The sequence below is a fragment of the Heloderma suspectum genome, chromosome 13 (assembly GCF_057233095.1).
Source record: "Heloderma suspectum isolate Gila_16-S chromosome 13, 16-S_ref, whole genome shotgun sequence".
Classification (NCBI taxonomy): domain Eukaryota; kingdom Metazoa; phylum Chordata; class Lepidosauria; order Squamata; family Helodermatidae; genus Heloderma; species Heloderma suspectum.
Window position 1 is genome coordinate 17866074 of NC_139470.1, and position 22440 is coordinate 17888513.

Sequence of the window (22440 nt, forward strand, 5' to 3'; positions counted from 1 at the left end):
TAATACCTTTTGATGCTTTCCCCCCTGAAATTTTAAACCAAGTGCATGTTACTAAATACTCATGTTTTATAAATATTGACAGCTATTGCAATAAAAATAACTTCCAAGTAAAGCTTTGAATTTGATTGCCTATAAAATGTAAACCACATGAAGTGTAGCAACCTGATACATGTTTATTTTGAAGCAAGCCCTACTGAACTCACTGATACTTACTTTTGAGTAAATATAATTGCACTGTAAGTGCTTAATTGATTCTCCCCCCTCCACTAACCAAATATTTAGTTCATCTTTTTCCCAGCAGCCAAAATTATGAGATACAGCATGGAAAAGAAACACAAAATACCATTTACTAAATACAAACCCAACAAGCATGCTAAATCAAGTCCCAATCAATGAAAAAACTGAATGTTCCTTTTTATCACATCACTGATATTCAGGCTCCACAAAGGATGAATTAGAACAGAGTAATTTGCATTTTCTTTTCCACACATTTTTCTACCCATGTGTGAGTTTAAAAAATACTTGTTGCCACCCCCTTTCATCATCACTGTAGCAACTACAACTCAGCAGCAGCACCTCGTCAGGGCAATATCTTTCTAGCCACATGTGCACACCTCTGCATTAACCAGAGTGCAGAAAGAAACATTGGCAGCTACTTTACACCAGGTCAGGCTATGTGTCCAGCCTGCCCAGTATTGTCTGCTCCTGGTGTGCTAAACCTCTTTCAGCCCGAGGGCTGAATTCCATTTTGGAAAAGCTCTCGGGGGCCACATTCTAGCAGAGGGTGGGGCCAAAGGTAAAGGGGTGGAGTAAAAGGCAAAGGGGGTGGGACCAAAAAACAAACAAAAATACCATCATATTTTCACTTAAGGCTTGCACCAAGCAACTAAGCCTTAGGAGAGGCTTTAGAATAGGGGAGGGGGGACACAAAGCTGTGAAACCACCAAATGATCAATGGTTGGGGAAACCTAGAGGGCTGGACCCAGGTGGGCCAAATTTGACTCACAGGCCTAAGGTTCAGCACCTCTGATCTGCTCTGACCAGCAGTGGATCTCAAGCAAAGAAGGGTCTTCCCTATATTGGCTACCTGGCCATTTTAACTGGAGATGATAGGATTTGAACCTGGGACCTTAGGCATGAATGATGAGATAGGACCCGTTCCCTATAAAGCTCCTTGACTTCTCAGAAAAGCAGAGGAACCACACCTTTGGAATGAATCCATTTTTCTTTCCTGCCTTCTTCTGCTGGCCCCTGAACTTTCAGCAACGTCTTTCATTTTGTTCCAGAATGGACTGTCAACAACCTCTCCATCACTTCACAAAAGGCTGCCACTCCGTAAGAACATAGGAAGCTGCCTTATACTGAGTCAGACCATTGCACAATCTAGCCCAGTATTGTTGACACTGACTAGCAGCAGCTCTCCAGGGTATCAGGCAGGAGTTTTTCCAGCCCTACCTAGAAATGACAAGGATCGAACCCAGGAACTTCTGCATGCCAAGCAGGGGCTCTACCACTGAGCTGCAGCCCCTCTAAATGCATTTATGTGGAATAAGAGTCCCCCTTCCTTTCAAGGAAGAGTTTTCACTGGACCTGGATGTGCTGGGAAAACAACGACATGCATTCCAGTGGCAACCTCATTCACATCATGGGTTCAAACATCCTTTCAAAGACCGTATCAAGACAAAGCCAGCAGATGCAATGAGAAAGAAAAACCAACGTCAACTCACATCGACATCAGCATGTACTAACCGAAGGTTGTGCCAACTAGGCAAAGAAGAAGAAGAGCAGAGCCTTCTGCCCTTCTGTCAGGTCCATCAAAAAATACAAACAGCTGGATCCAAAGACTCCCTTCCGTCAATCAAAACAGACTTTCCATTGGAGGCAGAGAACTGCTGGATCCAACCCATAAGGCCCTGGAAGGGAGAACAGCCTATCAAAGATGGAACTTAAAACTTTCCAGCAGCAACTACCTGCTTCTCATACATGCGACACTGCGATCTGCTGGCACGTCAACCTTCTCCAACCTAGTGCCCTCCTGATGTGTTAAGACTACAGCTCCAATCATCCCCAGCCAGAATGGCACCCGGTTTTGGGGCAGGGGGAAGGCTGCAGTATACATTCCAGTTTTAGCCCACAATTGTACATTCTGGTTGGGTGACAAGACCCATTTCTCTTCCCAGTTGCATTAATTGATTGGTCGCATGACCTCTGGAAGTCACATAATTAACCTGTGCGGAAGTATGTTTCTACACAAGTAAAACAGAGATGGCCAGGGCAGCTCAGAGCCTATTCCTGTTTACAAAGCACTCTCAAAAGTTTTCTTTGGAAAGGTCGGTTATCGAGACGCCTGGCCATGCTCACATTCTTATGGGAACCACCCATACAGTACTAGCAAAGCCATTCTCCAAGTGTAGATTATCATGTAGCTCAAACACTACCATGTACACACAAGAGGGGGGGAACAGCTGGCTTGGGGGAACCCGAAAGCTAACAGAAGTACACAGAATGGTGGGGGGGCACACCAAAGAACAGCCCAATGAAGACTGAGCACACTCAGAGGCAACAGAAATGTTGACATTTTTTTTAAAAAACAGGCAACAACTATAAAGACAGTGAGAACTTTTCTAAAAACAGAAACTCACAGACATCCAGAGAACATAAAAACTTACAATTTAGGCATGGTAGAAGGTAGATCTCCAGATATTTTGAACTTCAAATCCTAGAAGTCCCTGCCAGCATGGCCAATGCTCAAGAATGCTGGGAGATGGAAGTCCAGAACATCTGGAGATCTACTTTCCGCCCACCCCTGACTTACACACCCACAGCCTGCAGAAAGAGGACAGTTCCAGGGTAAGGCCAAAATGTTATCAGCGAGGGGACAAGGCAGGGAGATGCAAAGCTTGGACATGGCCACTACATCAACTGTTGGGAAGACACATAGGAGAACTTCTCCAGAGATCTCTGCATTTGAACAGACAGTTCTGGCCCTAAGCTGTTTAGGGCTTTAAAGGTTATCGCTTGCACTTTTAATTTAGCCTGAAAACGCATCGGAAGCCAGCAAGGTTGTAATCAAGAAGCAGCATGCTCCTGTCAACGCATATTATTTCCGTAGTTATTTACATCAGGCCTAGAAAGTAGAGCCAATATTATATTAGGAAGTCTGAAGAAGAGGATATTTCCACATGCAGAAGTCCAGGCTACATTTCGACGCAAGGATCTGCTACCAAATTCTCATACATCGGGTGGGGGGGTAAGAATATCCCTTTTATACTGATGAGGGCGAAGAGCAAAGTATAGTGTTACTGTGCCTCAGTTCAACTTTCATTTTTATTTTACAGGTTGAAAACCTCATGACTTCAACCCCTCACAATCATGTGACACTGGAGATTTTGAACATATGGTTCTAGTGTTTTGGGATGGAAAAATTCATGGGGAGGGGATGTGCGTATATTACAGTGATATGGGCCAGAAAAGTTTCCACAGAAAAGTTTCCAGTACTTTATGTTTCTGTGGAAAATTTTCCATTTCCTAAGTTCATTAGTAACAATGGATGGACACCAGCTGGAAATACTATACCAGGTTTGGCAGTTTCAAAATTACAATTAATGCTTTTCAGATAATTATCCCTAGCAAGTATGTGAAAGAATACCTATATGTCAGTGAAATACATATATGTCTCAGTGTGAAACGGAACTGAAAAGTAGTGATAGTGAAACTAAAGATGCCTGAACAATCTCACTGGAAAAGAGCTGAACTCTTGAAATAGATGAATAGTTGTCAGCATATTATGCACAGTTCTTTGGGTTGCTAAGATTTATTAGTGTGTCAACACTTTTCAGTACCTTTGTTATTTTCCTTGAATTTAAATAATGTAAGGGAAGTCTTTAAACTTTTACAAGCATTCCAAAAAAAAAAGTCTACATATTATAACATTTAAATCACATTTAGTGTGCTTTTATTTTTGCCCTCAAATATTTGAAGTCGAATACTTGCTGTGTACTGGGACAAAGAATTTACATGGTGCCGGGGGGGGGGGGGGGAGTGTTGTTTACTAACTAAAAGTACAATTGAAATGCTAACTCTTTTTTCCCCCCAATGCAAATTACAGAACATAACTTACACAGGGAAAAATTTTCTGGAACTTTGTCCACAGCATTTTCCATTTCAAAATTTTCAGGAAAAGCCACAGTATTAATTACAACCCCTCTGATACTACCTTTGCTTACAAGCAGGCATTTTCATTTCTGAACTTAAATAATAATAATAAAAAAAGAGTAGACTGTACAACCACCAGTAGAGAAGCACCACTAACTATAGCTTTGGGCCTTTTGTGTTAGCTAACCGATTACACCAAGAACCGACTGTACTTTCAACAAACCTTTTTATGAGCCGTAAATGAGCACCGTGCATTCTTGCCATCAGCTCTCACGCAGTGTCATGATATCTTCTGCGCCAAACCATCTATCTGCTTTCACAAATTTTAACCCTTTTGCACTAAAACGATCCTCATTCTCAAACCATTTTAACTCCGCAACCTCCACTAACAGTTAATGAAATCTTAAGAACAACAAAACCCATGAGGAGCATGACCCTGAGCATAACACGCATGCACGAAAACACTTATCACCTTTAAAGCGAAGAACTGGCAAAAAAACAAATGAAAAGGCAACCACAGCTAGACCAAATTCAATCTGAAAGTCGAATTTCTCCATAGAAATCTGCTTCTCAAGATAAAACAAAGGAATGGAAAGCCAGGATTCCTGCAGTGGATTTTGCTGAAAGAACTACTTATTTTACACAAGGCATAATTAACCTACGTAATTAACTGAGAAGGCTGTTACGACAGCGGCGACTGGCCATTTTAAAAGATCAGATAATTACATGGAAAGATCAAGGAGCCAATCACCAGCTCACGAAAGCCACCGTGCACCAGGCGTATATTTAAATTGCTGTTCAGCCACAAACCTCAGTGGGTGGTTGGGTAAGAAATTGTGTTCTCCACAACAGAATCTGTGAAGTGCGGAAGCCGAGCATGAACTACAATAAACCTCGAGCATTTACAAAAACTGGGAAAGAGATCAAATCAAGCTACAAAACTCTGGGGAGTATGACAGTGGACAGGTTTTTATTTACTATATTTATATACTGTCCTTCATTGAAATGTTTCAGGATTGTTTTCCAACAATACATAGAAACACAAGCACAACGTCATGCACTTAAGTTTTATTGTACTTATTTATGGTATTTATACACCACCCCGCAACAGAAAGTCCTCAGGGTAGCTCAGGTATTAAAAACCATACAATAAAATCACTACAAAGCAGCAGAAAAGGCATCTGAAAATATCAAGGGCACTCAGCCAGCCAAATTCAAAATGCTAGGGTGAACTGAATCTTTTTTCTTTTTTTTTAAATGCCTGGCAACTAAAAGATGTTGGTGTCAGAATGGAGAATAAAATAGCACAACAGCCAGGAAACCACCAAACAATTGACGGTCAGGGGGTGGGGGGTGACAATCTGAGGAAACCCTGAAAAAAGTGTTTCTTTGGGTACTTGGGTCCCAAGCTGTTTCAAGCAGTAAAAATAAAATACCAGCACCTTGAATTGGACTCAACAGACAACCAGCAATGTGCTTTTAAGACTGGTGTGATATGAGCAGAGCTAGAGGAAAGAGTCAAAACTCCAGCAGACGTATTTATATTAAAGGGAGCTTGTGAATTATTTTCAAAGGCAGACCTGCATATAACACGCTGCAGTAATCCAATTCGGAGGTGACCAGAGCATAGATCTCCACGGCCGGACTTGACCTGTTCAGGAGAAGTCACTGAGTTGGGGAACTGGCCCTAGTTGGTAAAAGCTCTGCTTCATGTCTCCAAGTTTGCTTGGGCTCTAGCAACAGAGCTGAATTTGGAAAACACCCTGGAAGAGCAAAAATCAGTCAATTTCAGGTCTGCTCGGTTTTTCATTTTCCCAACCATACATTTGTTTCAGCCCACTGATGCATCAGCTTAGGAACTGGCAAATAAATAAATAGTCTGCATTATTTGTGTACGTTTCTTCTAATATATTAGTTTTTGAACTGATTTTTCAGAGCGCGTGTACTTTTTGCAAGCGATGTTCCCCAAATGTCATGGTTTTGGTGAATACTTTTCCCTAACATATACATTTCTGTGTGCATTTTTTCAGTTGCGAATTGCATTGCGAAATTTGGAAAAGTGCAGATTGCGGCATGCGAGTGCATTCCAGTGTGCATATACATTTGTGAGATGTAAATCAGGAACTTCTGCATAAAAATTTGGACCCAACTAATTTCTCATGCATCCCTACCCCATCCAAAACAAGCTGAATACAGCCCAGCATGGCAAACCCAAGGCAGCCGCTTCCATGGGCACAACCTCATCCCCTTTAAAAACCTATCGACTCCTCAGAAGATTGGCACTTGCAACCCCCTATACCACCTCACAGGGCTTACTGCTAGGGATGCTGGAGAAATCTGCAACGGATTCAAATGAGTTCGGATTCTTATGAGTCTGCAGCTTTTTCTGAGTCACATGGATTCCACGGACATCTAGAACTGGGTTTTCAATTTGGGGGAGATTTGCACTAGTTCACATTAGCACAAGTATGCTTTAGCGCTAATGCACACTGGCACAAATGTGCTAATGCATATTAGTGCAAGCAGAATGAATTTCTGGTTAAAAAAACCCAGTTCTGTCAATGAGCGGACAGAAGAAAAACACCTGACAATCCACGAAACACAGACGGGACGAGTTTAACAAAATCCGTACATCCCCACGTGCTGCACACATCAAAACTATGCTATGAGTTTCCTGAAACAGGCTGGCAAAAACAGCAGTGCCCGATTCACTGCCAATACGGTTTTGACCTCGAGCAAAAGGAAACTCTTTTCCAAGAATTTCTGAATGCTTTGAGTCACACCGTACATTGGCACCAGAGCACAGCAGGGGGAAAAATGCACACAAACAAGAGACAAATAGGCTGCTCCTCATGAAGGTTCAGAAAAGGGACAGATGTGGGGGGAGGGGGGATTTCCAGGAAAAGTGGGTGGCATAAATTATTCTCTCTCTCAAAACAACAGGCCAGAAGGCAATGACGTTTTAACTATGGGAAGTCATCATTATCATACAGACATCCCATAAATCTACTCAAGCTGGGTAAAATTTTATTTGTGTCTCACCTTTTGTCCAAAAAACTCAAGGCATCATACATGGTTCTCCCCCACGCCCCATTTTATCTTCACAATTGCACATGTGAAGTAAATTGGACTGTGAAAGACAGAAATGGCATCAGTAGTCCAAGGCTACCCTATGAGCTTCATGGCTGAACAGAGATTTGAACCCAAGTCTGCAACACTCCAATCCAACCTTACCCAACCTGGCAGCCTCCAGATTGTTTTGGACAACAGCTCCCGGCATTCCAGGGCATCCTTTGCTGGGGCTGACGGGAACTGAAGTCCAAAACGTCTGCAGGGCACCAGGTTGGGGAAGGCAGCTCTAAGCACTCCACCACACCGACAAAACGTCATAGAAATGTTTGCATGACTGTTTGCAGAGCTTTCTTTTATAGTATTTCTGTCCTTCCCATTTCTTCCATCATAAGGCTCAATGGCAGTGGAGGCTGGTGACTCTGATTTCAGTAAGGCTGTGAATCCATTCTGGGTTTCAGTCAGACGCAGTCAGAACTCTCAAGGAGCTATCCAAGGTCCTGAACCTCTTTGGGGGCTATGTTTCAGCACCTTGGATAGATCCTTTGGGGTACTGGCTGGTTCTGACTGAAACCCAAAATGGATTCACAGCCTCTCCAAAATCAGCGCCACCAGCCTCCACTGCTCAATGGGCAGAATCCAATGGGGCACTACTGGTAACACAGACTACATTGCGCTAGGTACATGACCTCTAGCAGAATCCCAATAGCACTTGCTGGTGCAACTTTTTCCAGGGAAACCCATGACACCAGCAAATGCTATCGGCACTAGGGATGCTGGAGAAATCTGCTGCGGAGACAAATGAGGCCAAATTCCCAGGAATTCGACCTCCGGAGTCCACAGCACACTGGCCCCCGCTTACCTGTGTGTCCTCAGATTTCACGTGCTATTGAAGCTTTCAGAAATACAGAGAACCCTGTGAAGTCTGGTGGATGCACCAAGGCTCTAGGGAAATCCAGGGGCCCCAAGCAGCCCGGATTGCCCCACAGTGCTCCCCCCCTGCCCCCAGCCTGGACACTGAGGGTTCGCCCATCCCTAATTGGCACTGAGCTAGAGGTCATTTACGCTTGCGCAATGGAATTTACATTAGCGGTAGCATAGCGTTGGATACTGCCTAGAGTGACCTCCCAAGCGGTCGCTCATACAAACACAGACCAGACCCAGACTTGCTGCTTCATGTGCCTTTAGACCAGAGACTGAGAACCTCCAGCCTGGATACGGCCCCTGAAGAATTCCCATCCAGCCTGCAGGGTCTCTCCTCCTCGGTTTCCATGCTGACTGCAGAAGGAAGGGGACCTCTCTTCCCAGCCAACACAAAAAAGCAGCAAATTACAGGAACCGGAGGCCTCGTCTCGATCAGGAACACAGTGGGAAGCAAAGGGCTAAAGGGCCCCCACACCAGGGGAGAGTCATCAGCAGGCGTGTGAGAAACCCGAGGTTTGCAGAAGCACACAAGAATAGAATAAAATCAAAGGGAGGAACCCCAAAACAGGTTTATATACTGCCCTTCCTAAGAAATCAGAACCGTTTACAAATAAAAATAACAAGACAAAGCACAGCACTAATAAAACAATACTATAAAACTCTAAACAGTCATCAAAACCAAACCAGCAGCAAAATGATACATAATTGCTGGGGGGGGGAAACCTCAACCGACTCATCAAAAGAACCCCAAAGGCCAGAGCTGGTATTTACCTGAGAGTCACCCTAACAAGCATTTCGGCCCCAAGCCATTTACAGCCTTATAAGTAAACATCAAGGGAAAAGACTAGTCAGGTTCTCCCCCGCCCCCGTTATTTTTTAAATGTTTTACTATATTAACATGTGCCCCAGTGTTGATGCGAACACACACTCTTTTGAAGGGATAAAGGAATCCAGGCTGATGAAACTGACAGGCTTTCTGCCCTGACTTTACCAGTTTCCTGGGGAAGGGGGGAGGGCAGACAACAGTTAATGAAGTCACAGGGCCACTTTGGGAATGATGGGAGATGTGGTTCAACACATCTATAGGGTACTGGGTTAGAGAAAGCCAATCACAAAACAAAACAAGCAAACAAAAAAGCCACAAAATGTGGGCCCATCCATCAGCCTCTCCGTAAATTCTGAAGATGAGGAATGGGAAAGGCAGCAGTAAGACAAAAACAAACACATCCTGCCAAAAGAAGTGAGGCGGGTGGCTACCAGGAAGAGGGCCTTTTCTGCTGTGGCACCCCGGCTGGGAATGAGCTCCCTAGAGAGGTTCGCCTGGCACCTCATGGTACTCCTTCCAGCCCCCGGTGAAGACTCTTTTATTCTCCGTGTATTTTAGCATTTTAACTTCCTAGTCACTTGGCTTCGTTGTTTTAAATCTGCATTTGAAATCTCTGCACTGCTGCTAAGTTTTACTCTGGTTGTACAGTTATCCTGTGGTTTTCAGCTTTCATATTTCATATTGTTTCATGCTGCACTTTGTGGTTTTAATTTTTGTAAACCGCCTAGACAGCTTTGGCTATTGGGTGGCATAGATATGAAATAATTACTACAGTTTTATTTGTAAATTGTTGTTCACCACCTTGATCGCTTTTTAGTAAACAAGGCAGTATATAAATGTTAATTAATTAATCCCAATCATATTCCCAGTCATAATACCATGTACTATCTCCCCACCCTAGGAACTGTAGCATGGTGAGATGGAGTTCAACACATCCATAGGGTACTGAGTTAGAGAAAGCCAACCACAAGGAGGTATCCACCTGGGGCAACCACCAATCTCCCTAGGTGAGCAGCAAACTGTATAGGTGGTCTTTGTCTGGCTCCAAGACAATGCTGACAGGCCTAGTTTCGTATCACACTAGCATGCCGGAAGAGCTTCCTCAGAAGACAATGGCCCAGTGGCTGTAATCTCAAGTCAAACAGAGCGAGTCCTTCAGGTCTTGGGACATTACAGCAACTTGAAGCCCCTTGCAGGTCAAATGACGCTTCTGCGTGTACAGCAGCCAAAGACACAGGCTGAGATCAACAATTCTGATCTCTCTACAGACAAGCAATTGTTGCCATTCTATCTGGTGTAACTCAAAACTCTGACACATTTCGGGAGCAATCCTACTGGGATAGGCAGCCGCCTCCGAACTCGGAGGCAACCGCCTATCCAACGCATGGAGGGAAGAGCGCAGAGGGGATCCTCTCTTCCCGCTCCAGCTGCCCTGCGTTTGTGGCTAGACAGCCGATTTCAGGCTGTCTAGCCATGGGACGCTGGAGCGCGGGGTGGGGAGGCCAGACGACACACAGGAAGTGTCAGACCGGCACTTCCGCACTCTCTGCCCCCTTCTGGCCTGCTCTGTGCTGCTCTTAAGAGGCCAGATCTGCACTACCCACGAGGTGGCAGGGGAGGGGCTGGGGAGGCAGTTCTCCAGGAAATGACCTCAGAGCGCGAGTTCTGAGGTCGGTTCCCAGATACTGACCAAACCTGTGGCCGTCTAGCTGCTATCTAGCGACCAGAGGATTGTGCCCTTAGAAACATATGAAGCTGCCTTAAGCCAAGTCAGACCCTTTGTCCATCTAGGCCAGTTTCGTGAACGCTGATGGGTAGCAGCTCTTCAGGGTTTCAGGCAGAATTCTTTCCTAGCTCTACCCGGAGAAGCCGGGGATCAAACCTGGGACCTTCTACACGCAAAGCAGGGGCTCTGCCACTGAGCTACGGCCCCTCCCCTTTGGCTCATGTAAGCTAGACCTGTAACAGTCTCAGTCCCTTACCACCATGCTTCTCAAAATGGGTGTGTGGTTTAGCCCTAAGTTAAGAACACAAGAAGAGCCCTGCTGGATCACAGAAGGGTCCATCTAGTCCAGCATTCTGCTCACACAGCGGCCAACCAGCTGCCCACGGGAAACCCACAAGCAGGACATGGGCGCAACAGCACCCTCCCGCCCATGTTCCTCAGAAACTGGTGTACACAGGCATACTGCCTCTGATACTAGAGATAGGATTAGCAGCCACTGATAGCTTCACCTCCAGGAATTTGTCCAATCCCGTTTGAAAGCCATCCAAAGCAGTGGCCTTGTGGAAGTGAACTCCATCGTTTAACTCTGCACTGTGTGAAGAAGTCCGTCCTTCCTGAATCTCCCACCAATCAACTTCATGGGATGACTCCAGGTTCTAGTTTTATGAGACAGGGTGGAAAAATGTCTCCTTATCCACTTTCTCCACACCATACATAATTTTGCACGCCTCATGTCTCCCCTCACTCACCTTTTCTCAAAGCTAAACAATCCCGGATTTTGTAACCTGTCCTCACAGTGGAGTTCTCCAGCCCCTTGATCATTTCAGTTGTCCCGTTCTGCACTTTTTCCAACTCTACAGTGCCCTTTTATAGATGTGGTGAACTGAACACAATATTCTAAGCGTGGTCAAGCCAGAGATTTGTGTAAGGGCAGTATGATCTTGGCAGGTTTATTTTACACAACTTCTCGTGAACACGCCTACAGGCTGACCGGTCAAGGCTCGGGGCTTTCCCAAAGAGAAGGTTGCAACACCAATGGAACTGCTGACCAGGAAGGACGGGGGGTCACGAGTCTTTAACTGCTGCTTCTGAAACCAAGTCAAGAAGGAGAGTGCAGGAGCAGGAGAAGAACTGGTGTCTGCGAGTATGTAGGAGCTAAGCAGAGAGGCAAAGTGGCATGGAAGCCATCAGGCAATTCTAACCGATGAGACGTTTCAAGCAACCTGATGCAGTCGCAATGAGCTGCAAGGCTCAGGCTTGCCATAAATCCATGGGGGAGAGGGGCCATCGCTCAGTGGCAGGGCACATGGGTTCCATACGCACCACAGCTTCAATCCCTGCCAGCTCTGCCTAGAAGGATCACAGTCTGGTGTGGTATAAATCAGGGGTGCAGAACCGCTTTTCAAATTCCACTTCAGAGAAGCTCTCAGGGGCCACATCCAGCAGCGGGCAGGGCAAAAGGCAAAAGGGGCAGAGCCAAAAAGAACACAGACCAGCATCTTTGAGCTTAAAGCTCTCACTGCCAGGAACTAAGCCTTAGGAAAGGTGTTTCAACCTTTTAGAACAGGGGGAAAACTGTGCAAAAACTGGGAAACCACCAAACAATTGGCACTTGGGGGAAAGAGGGCGAAGTCGGGGAAGAAGGCATGGCCACCTGGGAAGCCCTGGAAGGCCAGACTGGGACCCCAGATTTGGGGAGGCTTGATGTTCTGCACCCCTGGTGTAAAGGCAGCTTCCCACACTCACTAGACACAGTTTTCTCAGTTGACTCCTCTGTGCATGTGCGTGCACGCACACCACTGGATCTGAAGCATGGGCAGTAACAATCTTGGCTTAACTGCCGTTAGGATTCCAAAGACAATGTATTCACAATGCTCTGAATACTCGGCAAGTGTCAGAAACATCATATTTTTATTGACACGTGTTTGGGAGTGGAAGCTGGGGGTGGCCACAGAAGATCACTTAAAACTAAAACATTAAATTAAAACTGGGGTGGGATGACAGAAAAGTGGTCATCCTTAACTGCTAGTTTTACGCTGTTTGTGTATATTGTCTGTGTGCTTTTATGTAAATGGCTTTTTAACTTTGCATATTGTATTTTAACATTTTATCTTCTGTAAACCGCCCAGAGAGCTTTGGCTGTGGGGTGGTATAGAAATGTAAGTAACAACAACAACAACAACAATAATGATGATGTCTGAGGATTGGCCTTTCTTCTCTTTCATTCTCAAGGCCAAGAGAGAGAGGCTGCACTGAATGCAACATCTGCAGAATTAAGGGGGCATGTAAATATGCTCTGGTGCCAGCTTCATATAAGGTCAGACATTTCCCCACCACTACCCCAAAAATCCTAAACACAAGAAATGGAGAGCCAGTGTAGTGCAGTGCTTAGATGTTGGACTAGGACTCCGGAGACCTGGGTTCAAGTCCCCACTTGGCCATGAAGCTCACCAGATGACTTTGGGCCAGTCGCCAATTCTCAGCCTAACCTACCTCACAGGGATGTTGCTGTGAGGGTAAAATGGGGAGGGGCGAGACCGTGTAAGCCACCGTGGGCACCCTGGTGGAAAAGGCAAGATACGTCACAAATAAATACGTTTGTATTTATTGTACTGTGAAAAGCCAAATATGTACTGTACATATTTGTACATATACATATTTGTATATGTACATTTGTAAATATGTACATATATATGTACATTTATATGTACTGTGAAAGCCAAACTGCTTTAGTACTCAAATGATAGGGAATCAAGGATACCTTCCCATAATGGTTGTCAGACACATGCTCTGATGTGCCCCACCCTTTCTGCAAAAGTGAGCGAGCCTCTTCTTCTTTCCTCCTGCCACCCTCCACCTGCCAAATAAGAAACCGAAACCAACGTCTCCATCAAGTTAATTCCTTTTCCAAGAGCTCACCACCAGTATAAAAAAAAAACAACACCCAGTCCCGGGGTCAAACCATACAAGCTCCTGGACCATAGAAGAGCTGCCGTTTCAATAATGCAGAACACACACGCACCTCAGGGCTCTCTCCACACTTCTCCTCTGGAACAGCTGACTTCAAGCGGCCAGCTCAGCATCGGTTATTAACAAAATGAGAAATCTGATATATAGAAAGAAAACACTATGTGGAGATTAATCCCGGATTGCAGTTTGCAGCCAACACTGGGCCTCCATCCAAACACAGATAAAGCAACACGAACATTTCTCCCACCTGTCACCGCAGGTACAGATTGGCGCTGTAATTCTAACAGCTGCTTTTTTAAAAAAGCAAAACAAAATTGCACCCGAGACACAAAACTGGACTTTTGCTTCTCTTCTCCCTTGGTCTGCCAGAGCCCAGCACCACAAGAAGAAACTTTATTGCTCATCACAGTGTAACCGATTCTTATAAGTCTGGATAAGTAGCACTAAGTTACCTTTCCCCAGTCTGGTGCCTGCCAGATGCTGGCTGGGGAACTATGGGAGTGCCCTGCAGCTATACTGGCTGGTAGATTATGGGAGTTGTAGTCCAACACATCTGGAGGGCACCAAGTTGGGGAAAGATGCCTTAGCACATTCGATGTGAAGCCAATACCCAGCGTTCCACATGATGCTTTAGGTTCTGATGGGTCAGCTTTCTTAGGAACATGTACGGCTTCTGGGAACCTCTGAGATTCTAAACAGGAGCTTAAAGCAAAGAGAGAGGTGTGGGGGGAGAGACTAGGACATATCATTAATACCACACATTACAAGAGAATCTTTACCATAGTAACTGCAGTACAGCCACATGAAATATCTGATGCATTCGAAATTCCAGAAGGATAGCCATATTTGCCCATAGAAGCAAGGCAATAGAAGATGCTTTGGCACCTTAAAGCGGGGGGGGGGGGGAGTCATGCATTTTCTTGTGGCATCAGATTTGTGTAGGCGACCTGAGACCATATAAGAACGTTCACATCACAACAAGCCTGTTTGGCGTCTAGTCCAACTAGGACAGAATTCAGCCGGAGCTGCTCCCACATCTGTCTGAAAGGGAGCAACTTCCAACCAGCCGGCAATCACAGATCTAAGCCGCGGAAACTTCCACAACACCCAGTGTACATTCCGAGACGCAAGAGATCACAACCATGCAACCGCTGTGGATGAAACCGCTCACACACATGATTACACTTCCCCCCTCCCGCCCTCAAGAAGGCAGGCAGGCGGGCAGGAAACTGGGACAGATCACATTTGTTTAAAAAGAAAAATAACTGCCCCCTGCATGGTTGGAATCAAGCCTTCGTCTTCCTATGACAATATACTGGCTTTTGCACAGCTCCAAGAGACAATTTTAAACCTCTTTTAGAACAAAGTGGCATTACGTGTCATCTTTCCCCTTTGGCCAAGCCAAGGACTGGGAAAAGGTTTTGGCATTTTTTAAAAAAAGTCTTCCAGCTTTATAGCCCGGCTTGGATTCTTCGGTAAGCAATTCAACAGCTGAGCCCAGTTAATTTTTCGCAAAGCCGAACAGGGCAGGCATGTCCAGCGATGGTGAAATGCAACCCCCCACCCTCTCTCTCTCTCTCTCTCTCTCTCTGGCCCCTCCCCCACTCCTTCAGACCCTATTGAGCTTAGACTGTCACAGCCCACATAATGGCTGAATCACAAATGCAATTCGTTTCCGCCTCCCCCCCCCACCTTTTCCAAGACAACATCTGCTGCTGAGTTGTTGAAACGAAGGCGCTCTCAGAGGCAATGGCTTTTAGTGGTGGCTAAAACCAGAAGCACTACATTTAAATTGGAGACTGCTAGCCAAGACCAACCCCCACCTTTTTTTTTTTTAAGAGGGCCAGAGTCAGGCTACAAACCGTAGGAACGAAGTTGAAGGGTGGGGGGATGTCTCTCTTCCAATATGGCAACAAGGTCCATTTTTCGTTAAGCTGAGAAGATGCCCTGCCAATCAACACGCCGCAGCATTTGAAGGAGCCATCTGCCAACATGCACTCAAATCCCGATTTTGCCAAAAAAGAAAAAAAAAAAAAACAGAACGCAGCATCCATCAGCTCCGACGGGCCCTTTCCCACCTTAACAGTTGAACAAAGATACATGCGTTTTAACGCTCCCCCCACTTTCACCTCTGCGAATGGGGAATTTACGTTCCAACTAGCTTTGTTACAACCAGTTTTCCCCAAATCTCCTCACCTTGGTGGCACATTTCCCGTCCAAGATTTTGTCAGCGCTTTAGGGGAACACTAGAACTGCAACAGCCAAGAGTTAGGTGTAAATCCATTCCAGCTTAAGGAAACAATTAAAGTAGCACCCATCCACCTCCCAAGACTACGGCCTCCTTATCACACCATTTCTTCTGCTCAACAATCCAGGACTAGCTTGCTAAACCTCATCACATGATAGCAAAAGTGCTTCAGGCAGTCTTGAAGCACACTTTTTACCACAAGAAATTCAGTACAGTAGCCTGTCTAAATAAGCACTCAAGGCTCGTGTTTTACCGTTTACCATTCCCTTTAGGAGCGCCTTTTAAAAAACACACGTGCACAGTAAGTTTAAAACAGTTTACGTCTTGAGACCTTCAAGCCAGACTGAGCAACTGTCTGGGGCACTGCCACAAAATGGCTGCCATGGGAGGTGTGGCAAAGGACAAGTAACCTGCCCAAAAGACTGACTACAAGGCAGAGGTGGAGTCTGAGCCTCAACACACTAAACTCCTGCTTTGAACCCAGATTTTCAGCACCAATAGAAACCTCTTTCACAGAAACAGAAACGGCTAGTAAGAAAATGTGTTAACTTTTAAAAAAAGAAAAGGAGGGGTAGAGCACATTGGTGTACATTAAGAAAGGTGTCCAGGGGCGCACTGGTGCACATCACGATGCCACCCACTTCCTAGAGGCCTAAGTACACTTGTTCCTAAGGTTACTTCTAGTTTTAAAAGGTGGGTGCGTATTCACCTCAAAATGTGACTGTCACGCAGAAAGGATGACATGCACTTCAGAGACTGTCAAGAGAACACTTGCCCTTATTTTGGCACGTGCACAACCCTTCCTAAACAGCATGCAAACACAGTTTTAAATGTAGGTGCACAGGCAAGCATTTCTTTGCATCAGCACCTCTTGTGCACACAGGGCTGCTGATGCACCTAAAGACAATTTCTGAAGCTACTTTTTAAAGAAATGAGCGCGCGCGGCCACATCTTAAGATGCCGTCTCTTGTGTGCACGCATGCATGAGGAATGCACTTTAGACCCCAACGAAACAAGACATTTATGCCCTAGAGAATATGAAACAAATGTAGAGGGGTTTATTGTCAAATTTATTTTTGAACCATAGTTGGCGAGATGATATGACTGAGGCAGCTGGCAACCCTCTGGGGTTTTGTTTGTTTTTTGAAAAAGGCTCCAATCCTGCACCCAGACAATATCCGTATGTAGATCTCCACTGAAGTCAACAGGATTTATGCCCACAGAAATAGGAACGGAGTAGAAACCTTGTATTCCACTTTTGACTTCAGATGTTGGCCTGGTTTAAATAGCTCAGACTAGAGTATTAGGTGCCACGCAATTAATTGATCCCAGCGCTTTCAGGATTATGGTGTATCATGGTTGGGGAGGCACAAAACAAGCTACTGACAATTGTAAAAATAAGTCAGCTTTTTTCCTTGTACGTCACTGATGGCACGCAGAACGGCAACAGCAGAATCCTAAACAGCCATTTATGGCTCCTGCCTGAACAACTGCCCTAAAAGCTGAAGCTTGAGTCTGAAAAACCACACACACAGATCTTTGTTCAAAATAAGTTCCTTCTTTCTTCCCACCCCTTCGTTTTGGGGGTCGTGGTTTGTGCGAATATCGCCATTCTAATGACATGGCGTGCACTTTATAAAATTTGCTTTCTGGCCAGAATAGAGTTGAGTTCACGAAAGGATTTCGCCCCCTCCACTTTTTGACCCCACCCCGTTCATGCCCACCATGTGTTCCAGACCAACAGCACCAACTGCACATACATCGGATTTTCCAACAGATTTCATTATGTAGAAATTCAAAAATATACCTTCCCTTTGAATAGCAAGACACAAAACGAAACTCCTCACGCAGTAGGTAGAAGTGACAGCCGGGTTCAGCGTACCAAATTCTCTCTCTCTCTCTCTTTTTTTAAGGTTTTATAGGAATTTTAAAATGTAAAAGAACAGAATTTTAAATGCAAAGTTAATAGCTGCTCCCCCACCCTCCAAGCCAATGACACAACAGTCACCCTTGGTAAAATGACTAAACAAGAAGAAACCAGCTGGCAGGACTGATAAAGAAGGAAACTGTGCTGTGCTGGAGGAGGAGAGGGTGGCGGTGGTGAGAATGAGACCCCCCCCCCCTTTTTGGCCTCCCTGGTGTGCCCACATCGACCTAGAAGAACTTTAAAATCAGAATATGTCTAACCTCTTCCTTCTCCCCTTCACAAATCGAGGGCTCTCTAAACCAGGATACCCAAAGGAGATCACAGGAACCCTGCCCAGCAAAAAACACAATGGGGTCGTTTTCACTTGTAAATATCAGCCAGCCCTCTAGTTAGAGACCAGTAAAGGCTCCCCATGCAGAAGAACATTTCATTCATCAAATATCAACCAAAGTGACTAAACACACACACACACACACACACACACACACACACGACACACCAAATACAATTTCCCTGGCAACAGCATACTACAGATGCAAACCTTCAGATTAAAATTCAAAAAGTTTGGGCTTCCTTTTGTTTTAGGTATCTGTAGAACATGCACATGCAGGCACAGATACATACATACATACATACATATAATATTTCCTTACTTAGTGCATTTGTTCATGAAGATGGAGTGGTGGGGGGGGGGAATTCAGTTCAAAGAAGGAGTAGGAGAGCCGCATGAAAGCAAAGCATTCTCTGAATGTGTGAAAAGTATTCTTAGGCACCACATTAATAATAATAATTATACTAGAAACAATAATAATCAGTATCAATAGTACCATCATCTAGAGATTCCAGAAAGGTATTCTTTCAAAAACACAGGAAAAGGGGTGGGCGTTAGGGCGCAAGGAGAATGCAGCTGGGGGAGACCCCAAGGTTTTACATGGGAAGCCCTCTGTTTCTAGTCCCTTTGAATCTCACAGCGGCAACAAAAGCCCCCAGCTATTAACAACGCCCCGTAGAGACAGTGTCTCTTCGATCTCAATGGAGATGGGGGGGAGGAGAGAAAAGAGATGTGGCAAAAGTTCGAACGCAGCTTGAAAAGGGGGGGCACGGTGCGCGGCCCGAGGAGGAAAGAGAGGTCGTGGGGATGGGTCACCTTTCAGTCGCCATAGATGGGGGCTCCACGGACCGCCTCGGGAAGGAGACGGGGGGGGGGGGAGGAGGAAAGTCGCCACCGGGAGCCACTGCCCTGCCGGAGTGGGGGAAGCCGGGGAGGCGCTTTGCCTTCTAGTACCACAAACACAAGCCCGTGCAAAACGGAACGCCCCCCCCCCGCACCCCACAACACACGCCAAATAATTACTTAGCTGCAACTGCCTCCCCAAACCAGCAGTCAATGAGGAACAGGGAAAGGGAGTACCTTGTATCGGGGGGGATCCCCTCCCTTCTTGCATGGCTTCTCCAACGCAGCGGCAGCAGCTGCAGTAGCTTTCCTAATGCCCCCCCTCTTCTACCCCGCCCCCTCCTCCTCCTCCTCCTCCTCCCCCCCTCCTCCCCCCGGGAGGCATCGGCTCAGCAGTAGGGCAGGCAGGGCAATGCAAAACACACACACGCACACACAAAGAGGAGAGGAAGGAAAAGACAGAGAGAGAGAGAGAGAGAGAGAGAGAGAGAGAAACCCAAAGTTTTCAGAGCAGCTCGATTCGTGGTAGGATATTTAATTATTATATGCCTTGCACAGAGGCGCACACACCCACGATTCAAGGGGGAAAGAGCCGCAACCGAAGACAACAAAAGCCACGCGAATCTTCTAGTCCGCATGACGCGCCGGGCCGTTTTGTTGTCGTTTATTTATTTATTTGGCTGCCACGCTGGAAAGGCCAAAAAAAAAAAAAGTGGGAGTCGCCGCGCAGGCCAGCGCGAGTCTGCTTCGGAAACGCGTAAAGCACGTTTAAAAACACGCGCGCGCACCCCCCCCCCCATGCCTCCCCTTCCTTTGTGCGTTGGCTCCCGCAGAATGGGGACTCGGAGAAAAGACACACTGACGGAGAACTCGAGGAGGTGGGGGGAGAGAGAGAGAGAGAGAGACAAGGGGGGCAGCTTTGCATGCAGTGCCAAGCCGGGCCGCGGGAGAAGCAGCTGCTCTCCCCGGCCCGTTGGCTGGATGCGCGCGCGCGCATACACACACACACACACGCGTGCGCGCGTCCACACATACACACCCCCTGCCGGGCGCGCGTCCAGCTCCCCGCTTTGTAAGGAGGCAGCGGCGCCGCTTACCGTTTGAATTGCATGGTTTTGCAAGAGTCGGTTCCTCTCTTGGGGGTGGGGTGGGGGGCTGGCTGGGTTTGCCCCTCGCCCGCCTCTTCCTCCTCCCCTGGCGCCCCGGGCCCGGCTCTCCTGCCCCTGGTCGCCCCGGCTTATAGCAGCGCCGTTCCCATCTCACCGCCTTGCTCTCAGCGCCATCTTGTAAGCGTCTGACGTTGGGAGTCGCTCACCCCTGACCCACATTTGAATAGAAGCCAAAATGGGAAAAAGGAAAAGAGAGAGGGAGAGAGAGAGAAGGGAGGAAGAGGGAGAGATGGGGGGAAGAGAAAGAAAGGCATGCAACAGCGGCGAAAGGAGGAGTGCGCGATGAGCCCCGCTCCCTCTTTTGCGCATGGAAGTTGAGCGCAGCAATAACGGCTTTTGCTTTGGCGATGCGCCTTGCGAGAGCGGGATCGGTGCATGCAGCCCTTTTTCACACTCACACGCGCGCCGGCCTGGGCCAACCGCACACCCCTCCGCGGAGGCAGCGCTGGGGTGTCTGCGCACCCGCGCGCGCCGGCTCCCCCGCGCGCGTCCCCTGCGCGCAAAGGAAAGGCAGCGCGGAGGTATTTGAGCAGTTTGCCTCGGGGTCGTAGCCCACATTCGCCCTGCTTCGAGGGTACCCGTTGAAAAGAACGGCGCTTCAGCTAGTCCCATGACTCTGAAGTCTTTTTTCCCCAATGGGTCTACTCTAAGTAGGGCTGACGCTGGCTACCGCCCTCGGATCCCTTGGTGTCCCCTCCGCAATGCCCGCGCCCCGACCCTCCAGTTGCAAGAGGCTGAGGCCGTGGGCGAATGGACGCGGGTCCGTGGAATGATTGCGCGTGTGTCCCCGGAAAGCAGTCGGTTGTGTTGTACGCCGGATTTTGGAGCTTGAGGTAGTTCCCAGTTTTAGCCCTACGTAGAGTAGACCCATTGAAATGAACGGGAGTTAAGGTAGTTGTGACTCACTGAAGTCTCATTCACTTCAGTGGGTCTCCGCTATGTAGGACTAACATTGGCTACTACTCTTGGGGCGTGCGCGACTTCGCAGAGTCACAAGTTTCAAAAAGTTTTTCAAAAGGCTGTGGATGGTGAATGGCATCAGTGGATTATTGGGGGGGGTAGCGCCCGGTTTTCAAGATCGCACTAGCGATCAGCACTCGGGAGGGGTGTCAGTGAAAGGTTTTCCAGGATGAGGTCTGCATCCTTTTCTCTCCGTCCCCCCGTCCCCCGCGCCGCCAAGAGTGAACGAACGAACGAACGAGGGAATAAACAGGGCTCGGTCTACTCAGAAGTAAATCCCACTAAAGGGCAATGGGGCTTGATTCTCTCAGCTATGTGGGATTGCAGCCTAATTGCATAAAGTGCTTATAAAGGGCATAGGTAGCCACACCAAAAAAACACCTTAACTGCCAACTCTATACAGGTCTACTCAGAAGTAAGTCCCATTGATTTCAGTGAGGCCTCCTCCCAGGCAAGTAGCTATAGGATTGCTAAGGCTGCAATCCTATACACACTTACATGGAAGTCAGACCCGTTGTACTCAGTGGGCTTACTTCTGAGTAAACCTGTGTAGGATTGAACTGTTAGTCACAGTAGGGTTAACCCAGCCTTGCCTAACTTGTTACCCCTCTGATGTATTGGGCTGCAGTTCCCACCAACCCTAGCTAGCATCCCCAGTGGTGAAGGATGATGGGAGCCCAATCAAATCACATCCCCCATCCTTGATACAAGGAGTGTGCACCCAGTTCCATAGCAGAGTGCCCTTCCAGAGGTAGTCGGACTCCAACTCCCATCACCTGACCACTGGTCATGCTGGCTGGGGAGAATGGGAATTGGACTACAGAACATCTGGAGGGCTGCAGGTTCCCCATCCCTGCCTTACAGGCTAACAGTGCAATCCTGTTCATGTCTACTCAGAAGCAAGTGCAACTGAACTCAGTGGGGCTTGCTCCCAGAAAAGTGGGCATAGGATTGCAGCCTAAGAGGTTTACAATGCAATCGTATGCATGTTTTGACACAAAAATGACGTATAGCTCTCAGCGTGCCGGGTGTTGTATGCCTTTTTTCTGACTAAACATGCATAGGATTGCACCTTCAGATTGCAATCCTTCTTACGCACACTTCCCTGGGAGTAAGTGCCACTGAACACAGTGGGGCTTACTTTTGAGTAAACATGCATAGGATTGCATTGCCGTTGTGGCAAAAGCTTGGATGGACTAGAGCCTACCTCATCGCCTACATGACCTGTAATCCTCAGCTGGCAGATATCTACGTATGTGTTTATAATATATGCTAATAGCAAATTCATTGTC

The 22440-nt window shown here is 46.9% G+C and overlaps 1 protein-coding gene and 1 long non-coding RNA gene across 10 annotated transcripts in view; one reads left to right on the top strand and one right to left on the bottom strand.

Moving 5' to 3' along the window:
* HIC2 (HIC ZBTB transcriptional repressor 2) overlaps nucleotides 1–20517 on the bottom strand; it is a 142890-nt gene extending 122373 nt beyond the window's left edge. For 2 of the 9 annotated variants that reach the window (XM_084819637.1, XM_084819628.1), the window contains exon 1: nucleotides 20117–20517. The gene's annotated coding sequence lies outside the window, so the exon portion shown is untranslated. The other 7 variants (XM_084819633.1, XM_084819630.1, XM_084819632.1 and 4 more) reach the window with 6 other exon arrangements.
* Nucleotides 19416–22440, top strand: part of LOC146336109 (uncharacterized) — a 38941-nt gene continuing 35916 nt past the window's right edge. The window contains exon 1 of the long non-coding RNA XR_014785723.1: nucleotides 19416–19544. This is a non-coding gene — a long non-coding RNA (uncharacterized LOC146336109). The remainder of the gene's footprint in view (nucleotides 19545–22440) is intronic.